At 41.0% G+C, this 8,338-nt stretch overlaps 1 pseudogene; it reads right to left on the bottom strand.

Moving 5' to 3' along the window:
* Window positions 1-5,015: 5,015 nt before the first annotated feature.
* On the bottom strand, window positions 5,016-7,954 carry LOC113888225 (annotated as a pseudogene).
* Between the last annotated feature and the right edge of the window lie 384 nt (window positions 7,955-8,338).

Below are 8,338 nucleotides of genomic sequence, written 5' to 3'. Positions count from 1 at the left end.
TTGGCCACCTGATGCAAAGAACTGACTCATGAAAAGACTCTGATGCTAGGAAAGATTGAAGGCGGGAGGAGAAGGGGACGACAGAGAATGAGATGGTGGGGTGGAATCACCCATTCGATGGACATGAGTTTGAGTAAGCTCCTGGATTTGGTGGTGGACAGGCAAGCCTGGTGTGCTGCAGTCCAAGGGGTCACAAAGAGTTGGACAGGTCTGAGCGACTGAACTGAACTGAACCTACTGAATAAAAGGAGCAAAATATAATTAATTTCAGTTCCATTGTTATCGTTGTGTTAGTCACTCAGTCGTGTCCGACTCTCTGTGACCCCAGAGCTTCCCTGGTAGCTCAGATGGTAAAGAATCTGCCTGCAATGCTGGAGACCTGAGTTGGATCCCTGGGTCTGGAAGATCCCCTAGAGAAAGGAAGGACTGCCTACTACAGTATTCTTGCCTGGAGAATTCTGTCGATAGAGAAGTAACGTGGGCTACAATCCACGGAGCCAGAAAGAGTTGGACATGACTGAAGAACTAACGATTTTAGTTCCATAGACAGGAACAAGGTATGAGTTTTGGAGATGAAGGTAAGGAATGTGGATGAAAGGGAAACACAGCGCTGATGGTCTTAGAGGGAAGGACCACGTTTGAAACTGGCTTCACAGCGACCCCTGGTGGCCGGAAATGTAAGGAAGCCAAGGACTGACTGACATACAGCCCTGATACGTGCTGAACCGGGAAATACAAAATGGGAGCCAGACAGAAGAAAGGTATCATGACAGGAAAGACAATGCTGCAAGAAGGCTAGAAAACAGAGATTCAGAGCCCTCTTACTTAAACCAGGACATTGCCAAGAAGTGTCAAAAACTATCCTTTGAAGTGAGACGAGTTATTTTAGGTATTAACTTGTGGAAGCTTTGACTGGTAAAAAAAATTATTTTTTTTTCTTTTTTGCAAAATTTCTTCTCTAACTCAGGGTACATTTTTTTTTTTACATATTTTATATCGGTTTTATGTGTGAAGCCCCATACTAATGCACCTAGAATTTTTCACGTTGAATGAGCTTCAAATATTCTGTAGACTCCTACTCTATAATTAAGTGTGGTTTAAAAAGCAACATATATACTCATGCCCATAGCTCGTGTTCAAGATATCATTATCATTGGTTGTCACTGGCAGTTAGTCCTTTTTATTAGATATTAATATTCCCAGCCTTTAAAGTATTACAAGTCTTTAGCTTAAGAATGATAAAGAGAAGAGGGCTTAGATCATTTGGCTTTGCCTATAAATGGGGAAACAGTGGAAACAGTGTCAGACTTTAGTTTTGGGGGGCTCCAAAATCACTGCAGATGGTGACTGCAGCCATGAAATTAAAAGACGCTTACTCCTTGGAAGGAAAGTTATGACCAACCTAGATAGCATATTCAAAAGCAGAGACATTACTTTGCCAACAAAGATCCATATGGTCAAGGCTATGGTTTTTCCTGTGGTCATGTATGGATGTGAGAGTTGGACTGTGAAGAAAGCTGAGAACTGAAAAATTGATGGGTTTGAACTGTGGTGTTGAAGACTCTTGAGAGTCCCTTAGACCGCAAGGAGACCCAACCAGTCCATTCTGAAGGAGATCAGCCCTGCGATTTCTTTGGAGGGAATGATGCTGAAGCTGAAACTCCAGTACTTTGGCCACCTCATGCAAAGAGTTGACTCATTGGAAAAGACTCTGATGCTGGGAGGGATTGGAGGCGGGAGGAGAAGGGGACGACAGAGGGTGAGATGGCTGAATGGCATCACTGACTCGATGGACATGAGTCTGAGTGAACTCCAGGAGTTGGTAATGGACAGGGAGGCCTGGTGTGCTGCGATTCACAGGTTTGGAAAGAGTCGGACACGACTGAGCAACTGAAGTGAACTGAACTGAACTGAACCAAGACTTTGGTTGAATTTAAGCTGAAAAACTATGCAGTTTTGCCGTTGTCTATTTCCCAGGCTACTGATAGCCCAGATAAACTTCAAAATTATCTTACAATATGAAGCTAGATTACCCAATGAAATTTTAATTTTTAAAAAATTTAGACTGAGATGCTGTCAAATGCTGGTTAACATCATTTGAACAAAGCAACCATTAAAAAAAATGAGGCAAATGGAGGAAATTTGCATATAGACTGGATAATTTATATTAAGGAATTATTATTGTTTCATATGAGATAATAGTACTGTGTTTCAGTTCAGTTAAGTTCAGTCACTCAGTTGTATCTGACTTTTTGTGATCCCATGGAGTATTGTGTTTATGTATTTTTAAAATTTATTATTTTTTGGAAATATAAATGGGAGGGAAATGGATAGTAGTTTAAATGAAACAACACTGGCCATGTAATGATAATTCTTGAATCTGAGCAATGTTTATATGGGTGTTCATTCATACTCCTACTTTTTTGTTTGAACTGTTTTTCATACTAAACCATAAAAATTTGATCAGAACTTTTGCTTCTATTTGTGAATTTTAAAAAGACCAGGCTATCCCAGAACAATTCTAACGCTTTGCAGTTTATCTTCACAAAAAATGTAATACCAGAAGGAAATCAAGTCTGTAGCTTCCACAATGCTTTTCAATGCATTTTCTACCTCTTAAAACTTTTATATATCGTGCCATCTGTGAATTTCATGATGACCTTACAGACCCCACCAGGAGACTACCAGTGGAGGAGGCAGAGGTTATGGGGAAGTCAGATGTGAATGAAGTCAAGACATATTTATATGCTCCTGGTAAGTTAGGAGGATGGTCCAGATTGATTAAAAGTCAAGTAAGGACTTTGCTGATACCAGTGGACTGGGTGATCTGAGAATAAACACATACCCCAGAAACTGGAAGTGAGAAGGCAGTACAGCATAATGAAAATTTGAACTTAAGTCAATCATAGATTCATATCTTGATTCAATCAATTGCTAGATGTGATCTTACTATATGTTACAGAGCATCGGTTAACTCATATGGCAGTCCATATAATAGGGGACTGTTGGGGATTAAATAAAATATGTGAACGTGAGGAAAGTGTTAACACAGCAGGTCTGGTTGTTTGGTCCTTGTATGTCAAGGGAACTGGAAACCATGATTTGAGTATTGGTCATCCCTGGGTGAATGTTCTAATGTTAATTGGTTGATGATCATGTTTTGTTCACCTGATTGCTTGGCACAAACATCAACATCGATAATGTGCATCTGGTGTCATTGTTGGGATCCTGAGTTTCACTTGCCATGTCTGGTTATGGAGCATGATGTACCTATGGGACCTGTTCTCAATAAAAGCCTCAGATGCTGAGGCTTCCCTGGGCAGAGCCATGTTGCACACATGCCTCTAGTTTGTTGCTAGAGAAGAGAGAATGTCTTAGGTGGCCCCAGAGGGGCAAGTACTCAAAAGCGCATGTCCAACCTCTCTGATTCACCCAAAAAGATGTCTTTTTCCTGTTGCTCTTGATTTGTATATTTTTGCTCTAATAAACCTCAGCCATGACTATAATCTGCTTTTGAGTCATGTGAGTCCTTTTTCTAAATCTGTAAAATTGAGGGGAGGGTGGCCTTCAGATATCCTGGACATAAAGGGACTTAGTACAATGTCTGGCAAGTAGTACACATCCAATATATGCTAGCTATGGAATTTAACTGACCCTGCTGAATGTGACAGGGGACTGACTTCACTGTACTAGAATATAGGCTGGGACTGCAGGATTTTGCCTGTTTTTCTGAACCATGCTCTTGGAAGTGGGCAGGGATAACCTCTCATCAGTGAGGAAGCTAGAAAATATAACTCCAAGGTTTTCCCCTGGCCTCCCAGCCCTCTGGATTCTAAGTAAGAAGGTACCCTGTGAAGAAAATGGGTAGATATCCGACCTCTATCTGGGCCATTCTGAGAATGCACAACAGGACAAACTCTTTTTATCAATTTGAAGGGTAACCAAAAGAATCAAAAACCTTGAGAGTGGGGGCTGGAGCCTGGACCCTTACTTTGGTAGCAGTCATCAGAGGCAGTGGTATTAGAAATGAGTATTGGGACTTCCCTGGTGGTTCAGTGGCTAAAACTCCACACTCCCAATGCAGGGGGTCTGGGTTCTATCCCTGGTCAGAGAATCACATGCTGCAGCCAAGGGTTTGCATGCCACAACTAAGAACTGGCATGGTCAAATAAATATGTTTTAAAAAAGGAAATAACTATCAGGAATTTCCCCAATGCAGCCAGAATCAAGCACACAGAGCCATTTCCGCCACACACTGGGCACCAGAGAAAGACAGTCTTAGACTGTGAGGACACTCTGTCAAAATTTAAAAGATAGTTGGGTTGAGACTTCACTTGAGGGTTAATCCAAGGGAAAGAGGAGCCCAGGGCATCCATCTTGCAATACCTTTCTATATTTGTGTGTGTGTGTGTGTGTGTGTGTGTGTGTGTGTGTGACTGGTTCACATTTAACCGTGTGCCTGTGTCCAACTCTTTTCGACCCCATCGACTGTAGCCCTTCAGTCTCCTCGGTCCATGGAATTTCCCAGGCAAGACTACTGGACTGGGTTGCTATTTCCTCCTCCAAAGGATCTTCCCAACCCAGGGGTCAAACCCACATCTCTTCCATTGGCAGGTGGATTCTTTACCACTGCACCAGCTGGGAAGCCCATCCAAGTGACCAGATCTACGTTGTTGTTCAACCATCAAGTCGTGTCCAACTCTGTGACCCCGTGGACTGCAGCAGGCTGGGTTTCCCTGTCCCTCACCATCTCCCAGAATTTGCCCAAGTAGATCTAAGATACCTCACAAAGAGATTTATACCTCTAAAATACAATAATAATTACAACAAAATCAGTTGTTATGTCACACATTTATGTACTATTTTTTAAATAAATTGCCTCGAGATGGATATAAGTCTAATCTTAATAGTGATACCAAGTGGAGTTTTTGTCTACCAGGTTCTTAAATATGGTGAGCATATAATAGTTCATAGAAGCTTGCTTCTTCTGCATCGGTGGTCTTTCTTTTGATCCCTTAATTATTTTGGGAGTTTTTATAGATGTCTTCCTTGCATTTTATATTGCAGATTATAATCACCTCCCTGTCACTCTCACCATCACTGTTGTATGTTGTGATATCACTGTCACTCATGTTGCCATACAGTGTGTTGTATTTGGGTTGTTTCTTTTTATACGACTTGTAAAAGTGCTTCAATTCGCGTGAAAACAGTGGAACTGGAACATGCTTTTTATTTGCATCTGAAACATGAGTGATGAACGGCTCAGAAACAGCTCTGCAAACAAGGCACTTTTCCTTGTAGCATCGACAAAACTTCCCTGGTTGAGGTCTAGATAATATTTCTGCCCTACCTGCACTAGCTGGGCATTTTAGTTTAAGATATCTCTGGCGTTTGGTCAGTTTATCTACACTTGATTGCTCAGGGAAGCTCTGATTCTTTGGATAGGGTAGAGGAGTTTTGGTTGGCTTGGCCCGACACTGTAGACTTGGTGGCCAAGTTGGCTTGATGGCCTTCTCTGGATAGGATGGACTGACCTGACTGACTAGCTTATGGGCATGAGCCTGCCTATGTGCCTTTTTTGGACTGCATGTTCTATGCAACTTTTCCTGGGAGGGGGGTGATCCTAACACTTTTTTGGGAGCTGATGGCTTGGATGGTTTTTTTGACTCGAGCACCTGACTAACTTTTCTGCACTTGAAGTAACTTTTTGTGGACTTGAGAGCCCAGATGACTTATCTATTCTGGATACCACGGATTGTCTTTCTGGATCGCCCAGACCAGCAGTCGGTGACTTGGAGTAGGTAAATGATATTTTAGATGACCTGGATGCCTTGATGGTGATATCTTCTTTCTTGTCCCTGAAAATACAGAGGATTTGGAATATGACAATTTAAATCAGAGGAGTAAGATTACTGTTACCAGAAAATATGGGCTATTGTGTCAATTTAGACTTGTGGTCTTTTTGTGGCTCTAGCAGGAAAATTGAACACAGTAAGAATCAGAGTGTGGTGAAAACTATGAGTCAGGTTACAGAGTTGAACTCGTGTTGAATGCTTTTTCTTTTTCTTAATTTTGCTGTTTCAACCACAATGGATAACCATATAGTCTATATATGCAATGACACAAACTTGTTTCAAATCTACTGTTGAGAGGGAGAGAGAGAATTTATCTAATCCAGAAATTATACTTTTTACAAAAAAGCCACAAGTTGATATGCAACTGAGGCACAAATGTCACAACCTGTCACATAAAAAATCTTAGACCAAATTCATTGTTTTCCTATCATATTTACACCATCAAGGTTTGTAACCATACATATTAATCCTCACATGCTAACTCTAAAACTGAAGGAATAGAACAGTGGTATATTTCAGTCACCAGTCCTTGGATTGGGAAATTTTTAGAGACCCAGTATACCAAGTGCCAGCCTGATCCTCCTATATTAAAGCCAGGGACTAGAATCACTGAACACAGTTGAAAATTTTTCATGTTATTACATCTCAAAATGATAGATTATCCAAAATGTGTTACTATCTTTGGAATGCAGAGACCCAACTCCTTCTCCCCTGAGAAGGTTTTGATTCTGTCTTATTTAGATAGTCATTCCCTCTTTTCATAGACTCAACTTACAATGAAATTAGCAGCCTGGGGCTCAAGTGAACCCTGAATAGGATAGTTTTGGCTAAAGTTGATAATGTACTTGAGATAATTTAAGAGCTTCATTTAAGTGAACATATCCAGCCCACAAGATGTTGGTAGCTCTTCTGAAGTCTAAAGTTAGTGGTAAGTAACAAAACAACAGTGAACCCGCTTACGTGTGAGTGCGCATGCGTGTGCAGGTACAGTTCCTCATGCGCGTGCACACCCACCTCCTCACCTCACCCCTACACCCCGCCACTTTGTATTTTTAGCTCAAAGGTGTAAGACTTAATGTTGCTGCTTTGGGGATTTCCCCGCTCTCACAGTTATAGAGTATAGTGAAGAACACGTGCCTCCCCACAACCTTGTACTTTTATTCAAAGGTGTAAGACTTACTTGGTTGCTTTATGGGCTTCCTCGCTATCACAGCTATAGTGAAGAAAGCAGGTACACGTGACCATATAGCCAGTGATAAGGGTACCAATTATAATAATGAGTAGACGTCGCCGTAATTCCTGCAGTTTGGTCTGCTTGAATTCAGCATGTGTAGTTACTATGAAAGAACATGTATCATCAGAACCTGTGCTTGGGAACCAAGTTTGCTTCCATTTTGATGGGGGTTTGTTACTGTAGATCCAAGTCAAATCTCATCATCAATTATTTCTTTAAGCATGATAACCACTGTCATTTTCCTCCCTCTATCACCTCCCCAGCCAGCCACAGTCTACAAGCCAAATCTGGGAGCTGTCTTTGGCTAATCAGTATAATTATCTAGGTTACCCCACGTCGTGGCTTGTTCAACCCATTACCTAGGTATTTGAATGTGTGAATGCACTGGAGTGTTGATGTGTGTGTGAATGTGTATGGTGGGAAAAGGGATGGGACAAGAAAACACAATTCTTGAAACCTACTATGTGTTAGGTACCATGCTAGATTCATTCACATAGAATTTTCTGGTATGGCTGGTGGGGGAGGGGCAGGGGTTGGTGGATTGGGTGGGGAAGGGGAATGAAAGGGGACAGTAAGGCTGTACTCTTCATGTTTCTATGTTTGGAATGTTTACACAGAAGTAAAACTTTCAGGTGTTGTCCTAGAAATTCTCGAAGACCTACTCATAGTAAAGTAGAATAAACAGCAGATTTCTTATACACAGCTAGCTTGTTTAAGTACTGTAATACATTTAACATAATAGATCATAATTTCTAGGTTTTAAGGTTAGGGACATACCTGCAGTAGCAGATCCATTGCTTTCATTTCTATCTAAACAACTACTTGTCCAAATTGATAAAAGGAGGACATAAATGAAGAGATTCATGTCCAGGACCTTGTTGTCCTGTTTCCTCTCCCAAGGAAACTGCTGGATTTAAAATGGCTCAGCTTGTTTTAGGGGCCTATGACTTCATAATCATTCTGTGTCATATCCTGACAACATAATCTCACCATGGTGACACATGAGCTCCTGGGTACAAATATTATGAAAAGAATTTTAATCCTTTATTTCTCCATGACATCAAATATTCTATCAGATTTGAATCAAAAAGTTTGAGACATTATTAAGCACAGAAGGCAGAGAAAATGAGTTAGCTCTAGAAACTGAAGAACGATTTTCTTTGTTAAATGTTAAGGAGTCACCTTACAGCCCTATAGTAGTTCTTAATGTGTTTTAGAGGTTAAATCATCCTGGGGTATAAGTTTGTAG

The sequence above is a fragment of the Bos indicus x Bos taurus genome, chromosome X, assembly GCF_003369695.1.
Source record: "Bos indicus x Bos taurus breed Angus x Brahman F1 hybrid chromosome X, Bos_hybrid_MaternalHap_v2.0, whole genome shotgun sequence".
Taxonomy (NCBI): domain Eukaryota; kingdom Metazoa; phylum Chordata; class Mammalia; order Artiodactyla; family Bovidae; genus Bos; species Bos indicus x Bos taurus.
The sequence above is the reverse complement of the archived record's forward strand: the minus strand, read 5'-3'. Positions and strand labels throughout refer to the sequence as shown.